Genomic DNA, 24,923 nt, shown 5'->3' on the forward strand with positions numbered 1-24,923 from the left:
CGTCCCCTTCTCCTCATGCCCCCAATCCCTCCCAGCATCAGAGTCTTTTCCAATGAGTCAACTCTTCACGTGAGTGGTCAAGTATTGGAGTTTCAGCTTTAGCATCAGTCCTCCCAAAGAACACCCAGGACTGATCTCCTTTAGAATGGACTGGTTGGATCTCCTTGCAATCCAAGGGACTCTCAAGAGTCTTCTCCAACACCACAGTTCAAAAGCACCAATTCTTTGGCACTCAGCCTTCTTCACAGTCCAACTCTCATATCCATACATGAACACTGGAAAAACGGTAACCTTGACTAGACTATACCACAGTCTAACTGGAGAGAGGGAAGTCTCAAGAAAGGGATGAGATTTTCAAAAGTCCAGTCAATGTTATCCTGGATAACAGTCCCTGCACAATAGAACCAGGGCACATGATAAATAGTGATAAATATTAATAAAAAATGAAAACTGCAGAAGGGAGTGCTGAGAATGAGCTTCAGTTTTATCAAATACAAAAGAATGCCAAATCTTAAATCAGGATGATCAGTACTCAAGTCTGTTTAAGTGTCTGATACTAAATTCCCCTCACCATTAAGTCAGTCTGTGGCTGTATACAAATTCCTGTACTAAGTGGACAAAGCTTAATAGGGATCACTGGGCACTTTCCTTCTTTGACTGCAACTATCTTTTTCAGAAGTGAATAAGCCAATATGTAGAAGATCTCTGACATAAGAGCTTGATAACACTTGTTCTTCTGTGTATTCTTGCCACCTCTTCTTAATATCTTCTGTTTCTGTTAGGTCCATACCATTTCTGTCCTTTATGGAGCCCATCTTTGCATGAAATATTCCCTTGGTATCTCTCATTTTCTTGAAGCAAACTCTAGTCTTTCCCATTCTGTTGTTTTCCTGTATTTCTTTGCACTCATCACTGAGGAAGGCTTTCTTATTTCTCCTTGCTGTTCTTTGGAACTCTGCATTCAAATGGGTATATCTTTTCTCCTTTGCCTTTCATGTCTCTTCTTTTCTCAGCTATTTGTGAGGCCTCCTCAGACAACCATTTTGCCTGTTTGCCTTTTCATACTTTCCTCTTTTTGCCTTTACATACTGTTCATGGGGTTCTCAAGGCAAGAACACTGAAGTGGTTTGCCATACTCTTCAACGGACCACGTTTTGTAAGATATGAGCTTGAGTAAACTCTGGGAGTTAGTGATAGACAGGGAGGCCTGGCGTGATGCAGTCTTTGGGGTCACAATAAGTCGGACACAGCTGAGTGACTGAACTGAACTGAACTGAACACTCATTGCTGTTCAATTGCTAAGTCGTCTCCAACTCTTAGTTACCAATGCACTGCAACACACCAGGCTTCCCGGTCCTTCATTATGTCCTGGAGTTTGCTCAGATTCATGTCGATTGAGTTGGTCATGCCATCTAAACATCTCATCATCTGTTACCTCTTTCTCCTCCTGCCGTCAGTTTTTACCAGCATTAGGGTCTTTTCCAATGAGTCAGCTCTTCGACTCAGGTGGCCAAAATATTGGAGCTTCAGCTTCACCATCAGTCCTTCCAATGAATATTTAGGGTTGATTTCCTTTGGATTAACTGGTTTGATCTTGCAGCCCAAGGGACTCTCAAGAGTCTTCTCCAGCACCACACTTCAAACGCATCAATTCCTAAGTTCTCAACCTTCTTTATGGTATAACTTTCACACCCATATATGACTACTGGAAAAAACAAAGCTTTGACTATAACAGATCTTGTCGGCAAAGTAATATCTCTGTTTTTTAATATGCTGTCTAGGTTTGTCATGGCTTTCCTTCCAAGGAGCAAATGTCTTTTAATTTTTATGGCTGCAGTCACTATCCACAGTGATTTTGGATTCCAAGAAAATAAAATCTTTCACTGTTTCCACTTTTCTTCCTTCTATTTGTCATGAAGTGATGGGACCAGATGCCATGATCTTTGTTTTTTAGAATGTTGAGTTTTAAGCTGGCTTTTTCACTCTTCTCTTTCACCCTCATCAAGAGGCTCTCTAGTTCCTCTTTGCTTTTTTCCATTAGAGTGGTATTAATGTCATCTGCATACCTGTAGTTGATATTTTTTCCTGGAAACCTTGATTCCAGCTTGTGACTCATCGAGCCTAGTATTTCCCATGATGAGCTCTGCATAGAAGTTAAATAAACAAGGTGACAATATACAGCCTTGACATACTCTTTTCCCAATTTGAGACCACCCCGTTGTTCCATGTCTGGTTCTAACTGTTGCTTCTTGACCTTCATATAGATTTCTCAGGAGGCAGGTAAGTTGGTCTGGTATTCCCATCTCTTTAAGAATTTTCCACAGTTTGCTGTGATACACACAGTCAAAGGCTTTAGCGTAGTCAATGAAACAGATGTTTTTCTGGGATCTTGCTTTTTCTATGATCCAATGGATGTTAGAGCTATTTGATTTCTGGTTCCTTTGCTTTTTCTAAACCTACCTTATGCATCTTCAATTTCTCAATTAGCTTGAAGGATCTTAAGCATCACCTTGCTAACATCTGTAATGAGTGCAATTGTGCATTCTTTGGCATTGCCCTTCTTTGAGACTGCAAGACTTACATCACCTGTAAGTCAAGATACAACTAAAATTTCATTTGTGTCTCTTATTCTCTTTCTGAAGCTTTGTGGATGCCTAAAGATTGTGACTGGGGGCTTCCCAGGTGCCACAGTGGTAATGAATCTGCTTGCCAATGCAGGAGACAACTGGGTTCGATCCCTAAGTTGGGGAGATCTCCTGGAGAAGGAAATGGCAACCCACTCCAGTTTTCCAGTGGCCTGGAAAATCCTTTGGACAGAGGAGTCTGGAGAATTATAGTCTATGGAGTTTCAAAAAGTCAGACACGACTGAGTGAATAAGCTCACATACAAAGATTGTGACAATTCCAGGTCCTACTTTTGTTCAAGCAATAAGTCAAAGATGGAAATGTAAAATGCAGTAGGATCTTTGTTTCCAAAGGCATTGAGTCCTACTTCCATCTATTTTCTCACAATTTGTAAAGCCTTAATTAAAGTATGCCAACCATTTTCTGTACTGGAGGAAAAGAACATTTCTAAGAAAGGAATGATAAAAATAAAATGAGATTTCTTAAATTGTAATTCAAAAGGGTATTTTAAAGAATTAACCACTGTCCATAACATCCAGATATAACTCCTTCTAAAAAACTATACTTTTTTGATAAAAACCAATTATTCAATATAATGAGGATTTCCCACAAAATGTAAAATTGGGTTCATTTCGGTGCAAATGATAGGCACTTTGACTGAAGCTGTCTTAAGCAAAAAGTAGTTTATTAGATTTGTGTTACTGTTCAGAACCATAAAATATAAAATAAAATGACACTATTGAAAATGTAAGAAGCTGATCATTAACTCATTCATCATGTGAAGTAAACTTTATACAGATATATATATATATATATATATATATATATATGTATATAAACAGAGAGACATACATACAACTCACATACTGAATTCCATTTTTCTCTTCATGATCACCACAGTATATAAAGACTTTTAAATAACTGAAATATTCAACTCAAAATACTAAAATTATCCAAATTTAAAAATAATAATAAAACATATAAAAGCACAATATACAGTTATATATATGTATATATATATGTATATATGTATATATATCTGTCTGTGTGTATAAAATTTATTTTCTCCTATATTCTTGGGAACATATAAAATTCCTAGTAAATTGATTACAGATTAACTTGACTTTCTGGTCCATTTTTTTTTTGCTTTAGCTCAAATAGCTACTCTAGCCAAACAGAAAATGCTCCAAACTCAACTGCTTTTGGTGTCATTTATTCCAAATAGATATGTTCTGTCTAAATATGCTTGCTTTTTATAGGAAGCGTGTTCTGATTTAGAATGTTTTTATGCCACACAAGTTAAAGGCCACTTACACTCAATTCTATTTTTAAGAGTTTTATTGAGATATAATTCACTTGCCATGCAATTCATCCATTTAAGGTTTTTAGTGTATTAACATAACTGTACAACCATCACCCCAATTATAATCAACTTATTCTCCATTCCCTTCAATTCCTTTTGGCCCTAGGCAACCAGTAACTTACTTTGTGTCTCTATAAATTTGCTTATTCTGTTTATTTCATATAAATAAAATCAGACAAAATATGGTCTTCTGTGATCAGTTTGTTTCCACTTAGCGTAATGTTTTCAAAGTCCATTAGCATCTATCACTATTCAATTTCTTTTCATTGTCAAATAATATTCCATCATATAGATATACCATGCCACATTTTCTTAAGAAAGTGATCAAAGACATTTGGGTTGTTGTTTCAATTTTTTGGCTTTTAGAAATAATACTTCTGTGAGCATTCAGGTACAACTTTTTGCACGTGCGTATGTTTTTATTTCCCTTGGCATATACCTATGAGTAAAATTGTTGGTTCATATTGCAACTTCATATTTAACATTCTGATGATTTTCTAAACTGTTTTCCAAAGAGACTGTGCCATTTTACATTCCTACTAGCAGTGTATGCAGGCTGTGATTTCTCCACATTCTCACCAACAGCTATAATCTGTCATTTTTGTTGCAGCCATCCTACTAGGTGTGAAGTAACATCGTATTGTGCTTTTTCCTTTTTTGCACTTCTCTGATGAGGTATTTAACTTATATGAAGAGTACATCATGAGAAATGCTGGGCTGGAGGAAGCACAAGCTGGAATCAAGATTGCCAGAAGAAATATCGATAATCTCAGATATGCAGATGTCACCAACTTTATGGCAGAAAGTGAAGAACTAAAGAGCCTCTTGATGAAATTGAAAGAGGAGAGTGAAAGAGTTGGCTTAAAGCTCAACATTAAGAAAATGAAGATCGTGGCATCCGGTCCCATTACATTATGGCAAATAGATGGGGAAGCAGTGGAAACAGTGGCTGAATTTGTGGGGGAGGGCGCTCCAAAATCACTGCAGATGGTGTTTGCAGCCATGAAATTAAAAGATGCTTACTCCTTGGAAGGAAAGTTATGACCAACCTAGACAGCATATTCAAAAGCAGAGACATTATTTTGTCAACAAAGATCTGTCTAGTCAAGGCTATGGTTTCTCCAGTAGTCCTGTATGGATGTGAGAGTTGGACTATAAAGAAACCTGAGTGCCGAAGAATTGATGCTTTTGAACTGTGGTTTGGAGAAGACTCTTGAGAGTCCCTTGAACTTCAAGGAGATCTAACCAGTCCATCCTAAAGGAGATCAGTCCTGGGTATTCATTGGAAGGACTAATGTTCCAAGCTGAAACTCCAATACTTTTTCCACCTGATGCAAAGAGTTGATTCATTTGAAAACATCCTGATGCTGGGAAAGATTGAGGGCAGGAGAAGAAGGGGACGACAGAGGATGAGATGGCTCAATGGCATCACCGACTCAATGGATATGGGTTTAGATAAACTCTGGGTGTTGGTGATGGACAGGGAGGGCTGGCATGCTGTGGTTCATGGGGTCACAAAGATTCAGACATGACTGAGCGACTGAACTGAACTGATGACTAAAGACACTGAGCATTTTTCATGTGTTTATTGACCATTTGCATCCGAAGGAATATCCATAGCCTTTGTCCATTATTAATTGAATTATTTGCTTTTTTATTGTTTTTTGCAAGAATTCTTGACATATTCTAGATATATATTTACATGTATCTAGTTCTTTACATATTTTAGTCTTTTATCAAATATATGATTTGCAAATATTTTCTCCCATTTTGTGATTTGTCTTTTTAATTTCTTCACAGTATACTTTGAAACACAATCTTTTTTAATCCAGTTGCTTCTCTTTCCTTCTATTGTTTGCACTTCTTATGTAACAGTTAAGAAAACACTAGTTCAAAATTGCAAGATTTATGCCTATGTTTTCTCCTAAGAGTTTAATAGTTTTAGTTCTTACACCTAGTTCTTTGATTTATTTTTATTTAAATTACATCAGTTCAGTTCAGTTCAGTTCAGTCGCTCAGTTGTGTCTGACTCTTTGCGATCCCATGAATTGCAGCACTTCAGGCCTCCCTGTCCATCACCAACTCCTGGAGTTCACCCAAACTCTTGTCCATTGAGCAGGTGATGCCATCCAGCCATCTCATCCTCTGTCATCCCCTTCTCTTCTTGCCTCTAATCCTTCCAGTATCAGAGTCTTTTCCAATGAGTCAACTCTTCGCATGAGGTGGCCAAAGTATTGGAGTTGTCTTTCACCAGTAAGCTTTAGCATCAGTCCTTCCAAAGAACACCCAGGACTGATCTCCTTTAGAATTGACTAGTTGGATCTCCTTGCAGTCCAAAGGACTCTCAAGAGTCTTCTCCAACAACACAGTTCAAAAGCATCAATTTTTCCGTGCTCAGCTTTCTTCACAGTCCAACTCTCCCATCCATACATAACTACCAGAAAAACCACAGCCTTGACTAGATGGAACTTGGTAGGCAAAGTAATGTCTCTGCTTTTGAATATGCTATCTAGGTTGGTCATAACTTTCCTTCCAAGGAGTAAGCATCTTTTAATTTCATGGCTGCAATCACCATTTGCAGTGACTTTGGATCCCCCCAAAATAAAGTCTGACACTGTTTCTACTGTTTCCCCATCTATTTCCCAAGAAGTGATGGGGCCAGATGCCATGATCTTAGTTTTCTGAATGTTGAGCTTTAAGCCAACTTTTTCACTCGCCTCTTTCACTTTCATCAAGAGGATTTTTAGTTCCTCTTCACTTTTTGACATAAAGTTAGTGTCATCTGCATATCTGAGGTTATTGATATTTCTCCCAGCAATCTTGATTCCAGCTTGTGCTTCTTCCAACCTAGCATTTCTCATCATGAACTCTGCATATAAGTTAAATGAGCAAGGTGACAATATGCAGCCTTGACGTACTCCTTTTCCTATTTGGAACCAGTCTGTTGTTCCATGTCCAGTTCTAACTGTTGCGTCCTGACCTGCATATTGGTTTCTCAAGAGGCAGGTCAGGTGGTCTGGTATTCCCATCTCTTTCAGAACTTTCCACAGTTTATTGTGATCCACACAGTCAAAAGTTTTGGCATAGTCAATAAAGCAGAAATAGATGTTTTTCTGGAACTCTCTTGCTTTTTCAATGATCCAGCGGATGTTGGCAATTTGATCTCTGGTTCCTCTGCCTTTCTTAAAACCAGCTTGTACATCTGGAAGTTCACGGTTCACATACTGCTGAAGCCTGGCTTGGAGAATTTTGAGCATTACTTTACTAGCATGTGAGATGAGTGCAGTTGTGTGGTAGTTTGAGCATTCTTTGTCATTGTCTTTCTTTGGAATTGGAATGAAAACTGACCTTTTCCAGTCCTGTGGCCACTGCTGAGCTTTCCAAATTTGCTGGCACATTGAATGCAGCACTTTCACAGCATCATCTCTCAGGATTTGAAATAGCTCAACTAGAATTCCATCACCTCCACTAGCTTTGTTCATAGTGATGCTTTATGGTTGTCTATAATAAAATCATATCCACTGCAGATGAAGATAGTTTTAATTCTTCTTTTCCAATCTGTCTGCTTTTCTTTTTCCCATCTTACTGTTCTGCCCTATTTAGAATCCTCAGTACAATGTTGAATAGAAGTGGTGAGAGTAGACATCCTTGCCTTGTTCTGGATCTTAAGAAAAAGAGTTGTCTTTCACCAGTAAGTGTAATGTTGCCTATAGGTTTTTCATAGATGTCCTTTACCAAGATGAGGAAGCTCAGTAATTCTTAATGAGGGTAAAATATGTGAAAAGGGACCAGTGTCCAACTGGTAGCTCTCTAGTTCAAATGATAGAATAAGTAAACCAGTAAATCTTAGATTTCTTAAATCTAACAAATTTAACATTTTTTTCACATATGCTCAGTGAAACCTCACACTATGCATTATTTCCTCTAATAAATCCTCAATATTCACGGGAAGGACTGATGCTGAAATGAAGCTCCAATACTTTGGCCACCTGATGTGAAGAGCTGACTCATTGGAAAAGACCCTAATGCTGGGAAAGATTGAGGGCAGGAGGAGAAGGGGGTGAAAGAGGATGAGGTGGTTGAATGTCATACCCAACTCAATGGACATGAGTTTGAGCAAAGTCCAGGAGAGAGTGAAGGACAGGGAAGCCTGGCATGCTAAAGTCCATTGGGTCACAAAGAGTCAGACATGACTAAGCAACTGAACAACAACAACAAATAAAACAACTCTCAAGAAATTCTGTAACTTGCCCCAAATCATGAACACTACAGCAATGCCAGGATTTGACCCAAAGTCACTCAGGGTCCAGGAAAAACAAAGACTAGTGTGAAATGGTGATATTAGGCTTGACTAAAAAATGCTTTCTGTGAAAAAAAGATGGAAGGATTCTTCCTACTGTACCAGATAATTTAAAGATAATTGGCTCCTTTGGCCATTGTTATTTTAGGGGCCCTGAACTTTTTTCCACTAAACCATAACTTTCTTAAGATACAGCTTCAACTTATACTACTGTTATGGTACAGATATGCAAAAGTTTTCAATCATCAGTTTCATGTCTTTCTACTCCTAACAATGATATTAAGTTGTGAGTTTAATAGACAAAAATATATGTTTTCTATCAAAAAAATGCACTTACAATGATATGTTCTTTAGCAGCTATTTTTTCTCCTCTAGTTAAAAGACAGAATTAATCTTAAGAGTTCTAGCAATATCTGGGTACTGTTAGCACACACATCACACACACACACACACACACACACACATCTAGTTATTTGGCAATGGTCTTCTTGCATTCAAATATTCTTTCAGACAGAAGACACTGCTGAAAACCATTTGAGGTAAGAATGAGTTTTCTCCTATTTAAAGGAGAGTTTTAAGTCAGTATATTTATGGCATGCTATTCTGTGCATCTTTAAAAAGTGGGAGAATGTAATTTCAGGCCAGAGCCGATAATTCAGAGGGTTGTTTGTCTGACAGAGTGAATGGAATTTTTTCAAAATGTTATTTGGAAAAGGAGATAAATATTTGGAATTCGGCTCCATCCAAAGATAAAAAACAACCTCCTAAGGAATAACTGCAAATAGAAGGGAGGAAAGGCAATCTGCCTGAGCCCCCTTTTAGCTGCCAGCTTATTATGCAGCATGACAAAAATTACAGGGAGATTTCAATCTGGCATACACACTCAGTCTGTGTTTGGCAGTGTGTCCCTCACCAGGAGTTTTCTGAGCAGAATTCTGATGTGATGAGGCTTTTGTATTACTAGCATGTAATACAAAAATGAAGGAAGGAAAATATAAAGTATATATATATATAATATTCACTATATATATAATATTATATATATAATATTCACTATAGTCAATATCACTACACTAAATGAGACATCAGCACCCTAATATCTGATAAGAGTACAAATATATCTCAGAATATATCTTTTTATACTCTCAATTTCTACTGAATAAGCTGCAGAACATCAGATTCACTTAAAACAGTCAATTCAAGGATAAAAAAAAAAAACTTGATTTCTGTTTGTTGATAGAAACATTTCCTTTCTATCTCTTAAATCAGTTTTGAATTTCTTTCTTAAGTTTACCCACACTGAGCTTTCATCATATTCTTCTGGAACAACATCCATAGAATTTCATGGTGATTCAAAGTGACTGTAGCAAAAACCTCCCATGTATTGACTCCATTTAACTAACTTTAAAGACATATTCTTTAAATATGTCTTTAACCCCACATCTAAGGAGCAGTGGCTGCAAAGGTGCAGGAGGGCCTAGAGGAGCTACTCCATGTTCAAGGTCAGGAGGGGCAGCAGTGAGGAGATACCCCACATCCAAGGTAAGAGAAACCCAAGTAAGATGGTAGGTGTTGCAAGAGGGCATCAGAGGGCAGACACACTGAAATCATAATCACAGAAAACTAGTCAATCTAATCACACTAGGATTGTCTACAATGTCCACAGCCTTGTCTAACTCAATGAAACTAAGCAATGCCGTGTGGGGCCACCCAAGATGGGTGGGACTGGGGGAGAGGTCTGACAGAATGTGGTCCACTGGAGAAGGGAATGGCAAACCACTTCAGCATTCTTGCCTTGAGAACCCCAAGAACACTATAAAAAGGCAAAATGATAGGATACTGAAAAAGGAACTCCCCAGGTCAGTAGGTGCCCAATATGCTACTGGACATCAGTGGAGAAATAACTCCAGAAAGAATGAAGGGATGAAGCCAAAGCAAAAACACTACCCAGTTGTGGATGTGACTGGTGATAGAAGCAAGGTTCAATGCTATAAACAGAAATATTGCATAGGAACCAGGAAAGTTAGGTCCATGAATCAAGGCAAATTGGAAGTGGTCAAACAGGAGACGGCAAGAGTGAATGTCAACATTCTAGGAATCAGAGAACTCAAATGGACTGGAATGGGTGAATTTAACTCAGATGACCATTATATCTACTACTGCGGGCAGGAATCCCTTAGAAGAAATGGAGTAGCCATCATAGTCAACAAAAGAGTCTGAAATGCAGTACTTGGATGCAATCTCAAAAACGACAGAATGATCTCTGTCGTTTCCAAGGCAAACCATTCAAGATCACAGTAATCCAAGCCTATGCTCCAACCAGTAACGCTGAAGAAGCTGAAGTTGAACGGTTCCATGAAGACCTACAAGACCTTTTAGAACTAAACCCAAAAAGATGTCCTTTTCATTATAAGGGACTGGAATGCAAAAGTAGGAAGTCAAGAAAACCTGGAGTAACAGGCAAATTTGGTCTTAGAATATGGAATAAAGCAGGGCAGAAGCTAATAGAGTTTTGCCAAGAGAACGCACTGGTTACAGCAACACCCTCTTCCAACAACACAAGAGAAGACTCTACATATGGACATCACCTGATGGTCAACACCAAAATCAGATTGATTATATTCTTTGTAGCCAAAGATGGAGAAGCTCTATACAGTCAGCAAAAATAAGACTGGGAGCAGACTGTGGCTCAGATCATGAGCTCCTTATTGCAAAATTCAGACTTAAATTGAAGAAAGAAGGGAAAAGTACTAGACCATTCAGGTATGACCTAAATCAAATCCCTTATGATTGTACAGTGGAAGTAAAAAATAGATTTAAGGGACTAGATCTGATAGATTGAGGGCCTGATGAACTATGGAATGAGGTTCATGACATTGTATAGGAGACAGGGATCAAGACCATCCCCATGGAAAAGAAATACAAAAAAGCAAAATGGCTGTCTGGGGAGGACTTACAAATAGTTGTGAAAAGAATAGAAGCAAAAAGCAAAGGAGAAAAGGAAAGATATAAACATCTGAATGCAGAGTTCCAACAAACAGCAAGAAAAGATAAGAAAGCCATCCTCAGAGCTCAATGCAAAGAAATAGAGGAAAACAACAGAATGGGAAAGACTAGAGATCTCTTCAAGAAAATTAGAGACACCAAGGGAACGTTTCATGCAAAGATGGGCTCGATAAAGGACAGAAATGGTCTGGACCTAACAGAAGCAGAAGATATTAAGAAAAGGTGGCAAGAATACACAGAAGAACTGTACAAAAAAGATCTTCACGATGAAGATAATCATGATGGTATGATCAGTCACCTAGAGCCAGACATCCTAGAATGTGAAGTCAAGTGGGCCTTAGAAAGCATCACTATGAACAAAGCTAGTGGAGGTGATGGAATTCCAGTGGAGCTATTTCAAATCCTGAAAGATGATGCTGTGAAAGTGTTCCACTCAATATGCCAGCAAATTTGGAAAACTCAGCAGTGGACACAGGACTGGAAAGGGTCAGTTTTCATTCCAATCTCAAACAAAGGCAATGCCAAAGAATGCTTAAACTACAGCGCAATTGCACTCATCTCACACACTAGTAAAGTAATGCTCAAATATTCCAAACCAGGCTTCAGCAATACATGAACCGTGAACTTCCAGATGTTCAAGCTGGTTTTAGAAAAGGCAGAGGAACCAGCGATCAAATTGCCAACATCCGCTGGATCATGGAAAAAGCAAGAGAGTTCCAGAAAACATCTGTTTCTGCTTTATTGACTATCCCAAAGCCTATGACTGTGTGGATCACAATAAACTGTGGAAAGTTCTGAAAAAGATGGGAATACCAGACCACCTGACCTGCCTCTTGAGAAACCAATATGCAGGTCAGGAAGCAACAGTTAGAACTGGACATGGAAGAACACACTGGTTCCAAATAGGAAAAGGAGTACATCAAAGCTGTATATTGTCACCCTGCTTATTTAACTTATATGCAGAGTACATCATGAGAAACACTGGGCTGGAAGAAGCACAAGCTGGAATCAAGATTGCCGGGAGAAATATCAATAACCTCAGATATGCCAATGACACTACCCTTATGGCAGAAAGTGAAGAGGAACTAAAAAGCCTCTTGATGAAAGTGAAAGAGGAGAGTGAAAAAGTTGGCTTAAAGCTCAACATTCAGAAAACAAAGATCATGCCCTCTGGTCCCATCACTTCATGGGAAATAGATGGGGAAACAGTGGAAACAGTGTCAGACTTTATTTTGGGGGGATCCAAAATCACTGCCGATGGTGACTGCAGCCATGAAATTAAAAGACGCTTACTCCTTGGAAGAAAAGTTATGACCAACCTAGATAGGATATTCAAAAGCAGAGACATTACTTTGCCAACTAAGGTCCATCTAGTCAAGGCTATGGTTTTTCCAGTGGTCATGTATGGATGTGAGAGTTGGACTGTGAAGAAAGCTAAGCACTGAAAAATTGATGCTTTTGAACTGTGGTGCTGGAGAAGACTCTTGAGAGTCTCTTGGATTGCAAGGAGATCCAACCAGTCCATTCTGAAGGAGATCAGCCCTGGATGTTCTTTGGAAGGAATGACGCTAAAGCTGAAACTCCAGTACTTTGGCCACCTCATGCGAAGAGTTGACTCTTTGGAAAAGACTGGGAGGGATTGGGGGCAGGAGGAAAAGGGAACAACAGAGGATGAGAAGGCTGGATGCCATCACTGACTCAATGGACATGAGTTTGAGTGAACTCCGGAGATGGTGATGAACAGGGAGTCCTGGCATGCTGCAATTCATGGGGTCACAAAGAGTAGCACACGACTAAGCGACTGACCTGAGCTGAACTGAACTGAAAGACATATTCAGAGAATTAGTCAATTTCTATGTGATATAGATCTGCTACTCCTGCTGCTGCTAAGTCACTTCAGTCGTGTCCGACTCTTTTGGACCCCACAGACTGCAGCCCACCAGGCTCCGCCATCCCTGGGATTCTCCAGGCAAGAACACTGGAGTGGGTTGCCATTTCCTTCTCCAATGCATGAAAGTGAAAAGTGAAAGAGAAGTCGCTCAGTCGTGTCCGACTCTTAGCGACCCCATGGACTGCAGCCTACCAGGCTCCTCGGTCCATGGGATTTTCCAGGCAAGAGTACCAGAGTGAATTGCCATTGACTTCTCCAATGTATATCTAGAAAATATGAAATGTTTTCTTTGCTTTACTTCTCTGAGTTAAATACTACAGGTTCACTCTTGTGAAAAAATATACATCCATAATTATTATATGGAAATAGCACAGAGTACCATATGGGAAATAATTCCAAGTATTGGGAATTCTCTGCTAACCATGAGTAAATTCCATAGGTAAATGCAATACCCAACGTTACTAGACCTCATCTCACATGGTTACAGTATCTGTACCTCAGTTCAGTTCAATTTAGTCACTCAGTCTTGTCCAACTCTCTGCGACCCCATGGACTGCAGTACATCAGTCTTCCCCATCCATCACCAATTCCAGAAGCTTGCTCAAACTTATGTCAATCGAGTTGGTGATGCCATTTGACCATCTCATCCTCTGTCATCCTTTTCTCTTTCTGCCTTCAGTCTTTCCCAGCATCAGGGTCTTTTCAAATTAGTCAGTTCTTTGCATCAGGTGGCCAAAGTGTTGGAGTTTCAGCTTCAACATCAGTCCTTCTAATGAACATTCAGGACTGATCTCCTTTGGGATGGACTGTTTGGATCTCCTTGCAGTCCAAGGAACTCTCAAGAGTCTTCTCCAACACCAGTTCAAAAGCATCAATTCTTCAGCCCTCAGCTTTCTTTATAGTCTAACTCTCACATCCATACATGACAATTGGAAAAACCATAGCTTTGACTAGATGGACCTTTGTTGGCAAAGTAATGTCTCTGCTTTTTAATATGCTAGGTTGGTCATAGCTTTTCTTCCAAGGAGCAGGAGTCTTTTAACTGCATGGCTACAGTCACCATCTGCAGTGATTTTGGAGCCCAAAATATAGAGTCTGTCACTGTTTCCACTGTTTCCCTACCTATTTGCCATGAAGTGATGGGACCGGAAGACATGACCTTAGTTTTCTGAATGTTGAGTTTTAAGCCAGCTTTTTCACTCTCTTCTTTTAATTTCATCATGAGGTTCTTTAGTTCTTCTTTGCTTTCTGACATAAGTGTGGATTCATCTTCATATCTGAGGTTATTGATATTTCTCCCAGCAATCCTGATTCCAATCTGTACCTAGATGAATAGAAGGAGTCAAATATATCATGGACACTAAAGAAACACTTGTTGAATTAAACTGAAGTAACTCAGGATTCCTTTTTTTATTTTTTTCTTCTCTGGTGATTCTCAGTGCTAAAAATGTATATTCAGAGCAAGAAAACAGGGGTAGTGTGTGATGTATAGATTGACCTCAGTGAGTTATGCTGAACAAGGCATCATTGCTTTTCATGAACATGATTGAAATCTTCCCCAATAGAAACTCTGAAAATGCAATAACTGAAGAACAAAGATGCCAAACTTGAATATAATCAGCAACTTTATGATTCCAAGAGATTATCTGCACTCTAAAATTTTATTTATCCATCACCCTAATCCTCTAAATTGAAGGAACAAGATAATGAATAATGTTTAAGAAAACGTTGAGTTTTGCACAGAGTACTAAAGGATATGAAACAAAATTCACATATCAGAATGAAAGTGAAAATGAAAATTCTTGCTAATGTAAGACCCTAACTGAGCAGAATTTAAAATAGATTGCTCTTGCAAAGTATATAGTCAAATTGGAAATATTGCCAAAAGATTTTTAAATTTCCCTATGATGATACTGAGCAACATCACTTATAGGAATTTATCCTAAAAATTATTTAGGACATTTTACAAAGATCTTCCTAACAGCAGGAAATTGAAAGCAACCTAAATTATAAATAATAGATTATTTATTTCTATGTAATCTTATAACAGTTAGGGTCACTATATTTAAATGTACAAATAGATACTAAATGAAAAGCAATATTTTAATGTAGTTATAAGATTATAAAGATAAAACAATGTCTACCATTGCTTACGCAGTAGAGATATGGGAATTTTCATATACTATATCTATAACCAGAAAAAATATATGATAAAAATATTGGTTTGTAGTGCAAACCAAATTGCATAAGAAATGTACCAACCAAAAGCATACGGGTATTTTTGAGATATGAACTCCATGAGACCAAGATTTCATTGTATTCATCTTTGTTTCCTAGCACTGTGCTCAGCCCGTAGGAGATGATTAATAAATGTTGCTTGAATGAACATAATCTATTGATCAATCAAAGATAAAATGGGGCTCTCAGTTCTCTCTCCTGAAATTGTGCAGAATTCCAATGATTATAATAACTTTACTTGTTTCAGTAGTGCTACCATTTCACAGGTCTTCCCTCCTCTTTAGTGGGGGAAAAGAACCTCCATGGGCCTCCAACTCTTGCTTATTTAAGTTTAATTCATCCAAAATATAAAACAATGCATTTCATCTGGGTCTAACTTCATTTCAGAAATGATATTTTGTAAAAATGCAATCTCAGCCAAGAAAGAACAGAAATATTTTGATTATATTGAATTTACCATTACAGATTCATCTCTTCAGCTACCATTATTAAAAATATATTAACAAACATAGTCTGTACGTCTACATAACCTCATGACCTTAATTACTAATTTGAAAAATCTATTCGGTCACTTAGTCATGTCCAGCTCTTTGTGACCCTGTGGACTGTAGCCTGCCAGGCTCTTCTGTCTATGGAATGTTCAAGGCAAGCATATTGGAGTGGGTTTCTATTTCCTTCTCCAGAGGATCGAATGTTTGTCTCTTGCGTCTCCTGCATTGACTGGCAGTGTTTACCACTGTGCCTCCTGAGAATACCATTTATATTCAGCAAAATTATGTATGTAGAAGGATTTCCCTTCAAGAAATATATTTTAATAACATTTATCACCTTGTAATACTTTTCTTTCAAAAGAGATTGCTTATTCATTACTTCTACAATTTGACATTGTCTCCAAGAACAAAAGAAAACATGAATACAATTTATGGATAATGAGAAGAAAGGGAAATTAACCTCGCTATATCTAAATTATCACAGAGGCTGCTTTTCCTGCAGGAGCCCCTATCATTATGAAAACCACACCTCTTACTTGCAGGCACAGGGGGATGTCCACCAAAGCACAATTTAAATTAAGAAGCTTTCTGTGATAAACAAAAGCCTGTAGATGAAATACACCCAGTGCTCCAAGTTATTGCAGAAATGTATGAGGGTTTCCTCGATGGTTCTGCAGCTAAAGAACCCACGTGCATGCAGGAGACAGACACGGGAGATTTGGGTTCAATCCCTGGGTCAGAAAGATCCCCTGGAGGAAGAAACGGCAACCCACTCCAGTAATCTTGCCTAGAGAATCCCATGGACAGAGGAGCCTGGGAACAGAGGCTACATACAGTCCAAAAGGTCACAAAGAGTGAGACAAGACTAAGCATGCATGCAGATGCAAGTGTTTACCTTGATGTGTCAATGTCTCCAAAGAGACAAAGGCATAAGGAAACAATTCTTACAGTGCAGAATACAGCTTTCTTTGGTGACTGATCCTGTAAGCTCTGTATCATCCACAGGGATTTTCAAGAAAAGAGGAGAGAAATAGCTACTCTTTTGAGAAAAGAACTGTCCCCTTTTCTTGTTAGTTTCAAAGATATAGGAGAAAAAATAAGTGGGATAAGTTTTTTTTGGGCTCACTGTAGCACTCAAATCTCTCTATGTGTCAGAATCTTTTTATCTTTTACATTTATTCTTAAAAACAAGAATTGAAATTTTATCAGCTTGGGGCATAGAATCTGCAAATTAAAAATGTATAGTATTTAAAACTTTATATATTCTTCAAGTGTGAAGGAAGTTCCTCTTTTATATCTCTAATCATGAAAGAACAGAAGATTTTAAGTTCAAGAAGTCAATATATAATAATATACCCTATATTGCACCGTATTTCAAAACTTTCTAATTTAGTTATTTATTCATTTATTTATTCAACAGATTTTTATAGAAGGCCAATATACATTCTGAAAGCTATTCTTTACTGGGGATACAATAGTTTTTAAAAATTCTTGCTCTTATGGATTTTACATGGTAAAGTGAAAGTGTTGGTCATTCAATTGTGTCCTACTCTTTGAGACCCCATGGACTGTAGCCCATCAGGCTCCTCTGCCTGTGGAATTCTCCAGGCAAGGATACTGGAGTGGGTTGCCATTCCCTGCTCCAGGGGATATTCCTGACCCTGGTCTAGTGACTGAACCTCGGTCTCCTGCACTGCAGGCAGATTCTTTGCCATTTGAATCACCAGGGAAGCTTGCTCTTATCTATTTTACATGATATATTTTAAAATAACATAAAAATAAGTTAATTGTGTAGCTGTTAGAAGCAAGCACTATTTTTTAAAAAACAGAAACAAACCAGAGAGCCAAGAAATAGATCCACATAAATATAGTCAACTGATCTTTGTCAAAGAAACAAAGGCAATTCAATGAAGCAAAAATAGTCTTTTCACCAAATGTTGCTGCAACAACTGGACATCCACATGCAAAAAAAAAAAAAAAAAGAAAGAAAATGAACCTAGATACAAATATTACACCCTCCATAAGAATTAACTCAAAATGGATAACAGATCTAAATGTAAAACCCAAAACTTTAAAACCCCTAGAAGATTACATAAGAAAAACCCCACATGAACTTTGGAATGGTAATGACTTTTTAATTTTCTCAAACATGGAATGCCTCATGAATTTGCATGTCATCCTGGAGCAGGGGCCATGCTAATCTTCTCCATATCATTTCAGTTCTAGTACAAAGCAAGCATGGCAATAGCTTTCAGATGCAATGCCAAGAGCACAACCCATGAAAGAAACTGATAAGCTGGACTTCATCAAAATTTAAAAATTCTGCTCTCTGAAAGACATTATCAAGAAAATAAGACAAACCACAGACTGGGAAGAAAATATTTGCAGAAACCACATCTGACAAAGAACTATTATCAAAATAGACAAAGAACTTCTAAAACTCAACAGTAAGAAAACAAACAGGCTTCCCCCGGTGGCTCAGACAGTAAAGAATCTGCCTGTAAAGCAGGAAACCCCAGTTCAACCTCTGGGTTGGGAGACTCCCCTGTAGGAGGGCATGGTAACCCACTCCAGTATTCTTGCCTGGAGAGTTCCCTGGACAGAGGAATTGTGGGCTACAGTCCATAGGGTAGCAAAGAGTTGGATACAACTGAGCAACTAACATTTTTCACTTTCAAGAAAACAACAACGTGATTAAAAAAAAAAAAAAGAGCCAAAGCCCCTAACAGAAAACTCACTAAAGAAGACATACAGATGGCAAATAAGCATACAGAAAGGTACTCTACATCATATATCATGAGGAAAATGCAAATTAAAACAACAATGAAATATCACTAGACACCCATTAGGATGGCCCAGAACATTGAAAACACCAAATGCTGGAGAGGATACAGAACAACAGAACTCTCATTCACTGCTGGTAAGAAAGCAAAATAGTTCAGATACTTTGGAACACAATTTGTCAGTTTCTGACAAAAAGTAGACATTTTCTTACTGTATGATTCAACAATCACACTGCTTGGTATATACCTAAAGGACTTAAAAGCATGTCCACACAAAACGTGCACTTAGATGTTTGCAGCAGCTTTATTCATAATTGCCAAAATGTGGAAGCAATCGAGATGTCCTTTAGTAGGTGAACAGATAAAGAAACTGTGGTACATTCAGACAATGGAATATTATTAAACACACAAAAAAGAAATGAGCTATCAAACAATGAGAAGGCATGGAGATAACTCAAATGCATGTTATTAAATGAAGGAAGTGAATGTGAAAAGGTTACATATTGTATGATGCCAACCATATGATATTTTGGAAAGGAAAACTATGGAAACAGTAAAAAATTTCAGGGGGTGATGGAGAGGAACAGTGTGATGAATATATAGCATAGGGAGGTTTATAAGCCAGTGAAAATAACCTATGTGATACCATAATGCTAGGTACATGTTACTATGCATGCATGCTAAGTCACTTCAGTTGTGTCTTACTCTTTATGGCCCTATGGACAGTAGCCCACCAGGCTCTTCTGTCCATGGGATTCTCCAGGCAAGAATACTGGAGCTCCTCCAGGGGATCTTCCTGACCCAGGGATCGAACTCACATCTCTTATGTCTCCTGCATTAGCAGGAGGGTTCGATAGACTAGTGCCACCTATGAAGCCCCACGTGTTGTTACACTTTTGTCTAAATCCATAGAATGTACAATACCAAGAGTGAACTGTAATGTTCTAATGTAAACTACGAACTTTGGGTGACAATGATATGTTAATGAAGGTTCATCAATTGTAACTAATGTATTTACTCTGGTGAAGGATGCTGATAATGAGAGCCTATGCATGTGTGAGGGCAGAGGGTGTGTGAGATAGCTCCACCTTCTCTGTTAATTTGCTGTGAATCTTGAACTGCTTTGAAAATAAATAAATAAATAAATAAAGTGTTAGTTAAAAGAAATAATAATACATACAAAGCCAAATCAGAGGAAGTGATTGGATGTTTTAAAATGAATGGCTATGGTAATACACAGTAAGAATGTGACATTTGGTCAAGAAAATGAAGGAAAAGATGGAATGAGCCATACAGCTGTTGGATCCAAAAACATTCTGGGGAATTCCCTGATGACCCAGGGGTTTGGCCTCCATGCATCCACTGCTGGGGGTCCAGGTTCAATCCCTGACCCTGGAACTAAGTTCCCTCCTCAAGCTGTGTGATGCGGTTAAAAAAAAAAAAAAAAAAAAAAAAGTAAGGAAAAGAAAAAGGAAATACATTCTGGACAGAGGAAGCAGTTAATGCAAAGTCCAAGAGGTGGGAACATGCTGGCATCTTGAGCAACAGCAAGAAAAGCAGTGCATCTAATACGGAATGAGCAAATGAGAGTATAAAGTGATGGAGTAGAAAAGGACTCTATATGACCCATATGATATGTGAGGCCTTTGTCAAGATGAGGAAGCTTTCTTTTACTCCAGGTTTACTGGGAGGTTTTTGTTTTTTGTTTTTTGTTTTAGCCATGAATGGATATTAAGTTTTATAAAATACTTTTTCTGAATAAAATATGGATGCTTGTGTTGTTTTTCTTTTTATTCTGGTTATGTGCTGAATTATAGCCATTTGTGCTTTTGTAACTTTTCTATTAAATACAATTGATTACAATGTTGTGATGGTTTCAGGTGTGCAGCATATATATGTATATATGGGCTGAGGAAGCAGTTAATGTGTATATATACATACATATATTCTTTCTCAGATTCTTTCCACTATAGGTTCTTACAGGGTATGGAATATAGTCTCTATGCTATAGAGCAGGACCTAGTTGTTTATCTGTTTTGTATATAGTAGTGTGTATCTGCTAATTCCAAGCTCCTTATTTATCCCTTCCTGCTTTTCCCCTTTGGTAGCCATGATTTTGTTTTCTCTTTCTGTGAATCTTTTTTTGTTTTATAAATAAGTTCTTTTGTATCATTTTTAGATTCCACATATAAGTGATGTCATATGGTATTTATCTTTTTCTGACTTACTTCACTTAGTACAAAAATCTCTAGGTCTATCTGCGTTGCTGCAAATGGCATTATTTCATTTTTAATAGCTAAGTAATATTCTACTGTATATATGTACCATATATATATATATATATATATATATATATATAGTCTTATCCATCTGTTATTCATCTGTTAACAGACATTTAGGCTGCTTTCATATCTTGGCTATTATAAACAGTACTGCTGTGAACATTGGGGTGTGTGTGTCTTCAAATTAGAGTTTTCTCTTTTCTGGATAAATGCCTAGGAATAAGATTGCTGGATCATATGGTAACTCTATTTTTAGTATTTTAAGGAATTTCCATCTGTTCTTTACAGCTAGCCATTGATTTTTTTTTCTTTTTTGGTTATTTTAATTGGAGGATAATTACTTTACATATTGTGATGGTTTTTACCATACATCAACACAAATTGGCCACAGGTATATATGTGTCCCCCTCCAACCTGAACCCCTGTCCCACCTCCCCTCCTCATATCCCTCTGGGTTGTCTCAGAGCACCAGCTTTGGGTGCCCTGCTTCATGCATCGAACTTGCACTGGTCATGTATTTTACATATGGTAATGTACATATTTCAGTGCTAATTGATTTTTGATTGTTGAAACTGTCTTCCATTCCTGGGAGAAACCCCATTTGGTCATGACATACATATATTTTCTTTTTGCATATTATAGAATTTATTTTGTTTAAATTTCTTGGTAACTTTTATCTATGTTCACAGGAATTACTGACTGTAGTTTCTTATAGTGTATCATGTTTTATCTAAATTGGTAGACCTGCCTTTTAGATGCAATGCAATTATTGATATAGTTGTATTTCAGCCTATCATCTTGCTTTCTGTTTTTTATTTGCTACCTCTGTTATTGATTTCTATTTCTCACCTTCTTCTGTATTATTCATTTGTATTTTTCTCTCTACAATTGGTTTAATAATTATGCCATTTTTTTCTTTTTTTTAATTTTTATTTTTACTTTATTTTACTTTACAATACTGTATTGGTTTTGCCATACATTGACATGAATCAGCCACAGGTGTATGAGTTCCCAAACATGAACCCCCCCTCCCACCTCCCACCACGTATCATCTCTCTGGATCATCCCCATGCATCAGCCCCAAGCATCCCGTATCCTGCATCGAACATAGACTGGCAATTCGTTTCTTACATGATAGTATACATGTTTCAATGCCATTCTCCCAAATCATCCCACCCTCTCCCTCTCCCCCAGAGTCCAAAAGTCCACTCTACACATCTGTGTCTCTTTTGCTGTCTCGCATACAGGGTCATCGTTACCATCTTTCAAAATTTTAATGAGTTTGTTTAGATGAACAATAAGCATTTTTAACTTAGTACCATCAAGTATTTTTACACCACTCATGTATACTTCGATTACCTCTTCCCCACCCTTTGAACTATTTTTCATACTTTTTACTTCTACATACATAATAAACTCACAGTTATTTTGTTACTAATTTGTCTTTATTTTTTTTCCTTTTCTTTTCTTATTTTACTTTACAATACTGTATTGCTTTTGCTATATCTTATAAAGAGTTTAATGTTAAATTTCCATCATACTTCATATTCCTCTGTCTAAGAAATTTCTTTCATGTATCTTGAATTATAGGTCTCTGACAATAAACTCTCTTGATATTTGAAAAAATATTTATTATGCCTCCATTTTTGGAAGATATTTTCACTAAATATAGAAATCCAGTTGGCATTGTCTTTTTTTTTTTCTTCCAGCATTTATGTATTCCCATTCAGCTATCTTCTGTCTTGTAAAATCTTTGATGAGATACCTGATACATTTCTTACTTTAACTCCTTTCTATATAGCCTTCCTTCACTCACCCCCTCATAGGCTCATTTTAAATTTTCTTTTTATCTTTATCTTTATTTTTTAGCAGATTGACTATGATGTGTTAAAGGGTGTGAGGTTGTTTTCATTACTACTGTTTATTTTGTTTTGATATCTGTATTGCTTATGGCTATCTGAAATATTGGATCTGTGGTTGCCTATATTTCATTTATACTGGAAAATGTAATATATAACTCCTTGTCCCTCCCTGAACTCCTTGATTTCTCACCTGTCTTTGGATCAATTTTCTGGGCTGAAATCCTTATTGCTTATATATAGGCCAAATACTGGATTTAAAAATCTAAATTCAGCCTCTACTTAGGTATTCCAGCCTCACCCATCTTAGTATAATTGCTTTTTGAGTCTTAGCATGTGATGCACAGATTTGCAGATTCTTTTGCTCTGCAAAGAGGATCTTGTCTACATATTAATGTAGACATCTCAGTTACTTTCATAATTGCCAAGACTGGGAAAAAGGTGGGGGGGGATGATGAATCATGCCCTAGACATTAAATCTCCCACCTGCAAGTGACACCCATTACTTCCACCCATTTTAATGATTGACTAAACCACATCTAACTTTAAGAAACGCCAGGAGGAGAAATTTTTGGTAAAAAGCACTAATAAAAAAATATATATTAACTGCTTTTTTTCTAGAAGTTATAAAGACTAATGATTGAAATTTTCATCATTACCCTTTTCTGATAGCAATAATAAGTAAATATATGCCATATACTTCCTGGTCACTCAGCAATAAAGTATCCTCCTACCAATGCAGGAGATAGAAGAGACTCAGGTTTGTTCCCTTGATTGGGAAGATCCCCTAGAGAAGGAAATGGCAACCCACTCCAGTATTCTTTACGTGGAAAACTCCATGGACAAAAGAACCTGGTGGGGTACATTTCATGTGGCAACAAAGGAGTCAGACACAACTTAAAGACTAAACAGCAACAACAAATATGCAATATTATTTTCAATATTTAGTCAGATAGCATTATAGTAACTATTGTGCCCATATTCCTTTATAAATAAAAAACTTATTTCATTTTCTTGTCTTCTGTATATTCCAAGATTTCATAGGGAATTTAGTTATCTCTGGGATCTGTACTTTTTCCATCCATAATTTTTCCTTTCTTTGGGAGGTCATAAATACATGCCATCTGGATCTAGCCTGTATTATCAGATAATTTTAATTTCTTAATTATCTATTCTGGCGAAACAGTTTTCCTTCGGTGTTTATTTTTCCTGCCCTGAGACCTATTTGCTTCTGGTGTTTGTCTCTCTGCCTTCCTCTGTCAACATAAAAGCAGGCAAAGCTTTGCGGGCGTTGGCAATGCCTCCATCTGCTGCAAATCCATTTCTCTTGCCATGTTTTATTGCTACAGTTCCCAGGAAACCATACTTTAACTGGGACTGGAGGTGCAGAGGGTAAGATTAACATTTTCTCATCAAACCAGAGAGTACTACTACTCTGTGTTGGGGAAGAGATGCATCATTTGACCACTGGAACCTGTTTTGACAGGCTCCTCCTTTAAGAAAAAAGTGTCAGAATTGAAAAGTTTACTGAGAAAATGTACACTCCAGTTAATCTTTAAGTACTATGAGATTTAAGATTTATTGGACTTCGTCCTTCAGCCTTCATCTTGGATTCCATTTTAGCATTTGCAGGGCTTATAATAAATTAGCTAATTCTTCACTACACACCCACCTCATTTCAAATAGGCTTGTCATCCACTCTTGTATATGTGTCAGTCACCTCCTTCACGATATTAGCACTTTTCATTTGGTGACTTATCACTCCCAGTCCAGTCTTTTTCCACTACTATATAGATAGAGGGCAAACTTAACCTTCAGGAATTATTTGACATCATTTATCTTGTCATACTTCCCATTTCCTCCCTGTGTATTTACTCCACATCATTTGGTTTCCTATTTCAAACCAGAGGAACATATGACACTTTTATTTCTTAGCTGTTTCTCAAGAGGGCACTTTAGCTGATTTTCCAGAGATCTGAGAGTAATTTACAGCAGAATAGTATATTCATCCTAAGACCCAAAGTAATCTAATGGTTTGGTTTTGTATTTTTATTGTTTGCATAATGGGATGAGATGGAAAACTTC

At 37.5% G+C, this 24,923-nt stretch overlaps 1 non-coding gene across 1 annotated transcript; it reads right to left on the reverse strand.

Annotated features, from left to right (window-relative positions):
• Positions 1 to 18,057: 18,057 nt before the first annotated feature.
• LOC120859533 lies at positions 18,058 to 18,164 on the reverse strand. Its single transcript, XR_005720104.1, has one exon. It is a non-coding gene; the product is annotated as a U6 spliceosomal RNA (small nuclear RNA).
• Between the last annotated feature and the right edge of the window lie 6,759 nt (positions 18,165 to 24,923).

This window comes from Oryx dammah, unplaced genomic scaffold, assembly GCF_014754425.2.
Source record: "Oryx dammah isolate SB20612 unplaced genomic scaffold, SCBI_Odam_1.1 HiC_scaffold_2, whole genome shotgun sequence".
In the NCBI taxonomy this organism is placed as follows: domain Eukaryota; kingdom Metazoa; phylum Chordata; class Mammalia; order Artiodactyla; family Bovidae; genus Oryx; species Oryx dammah.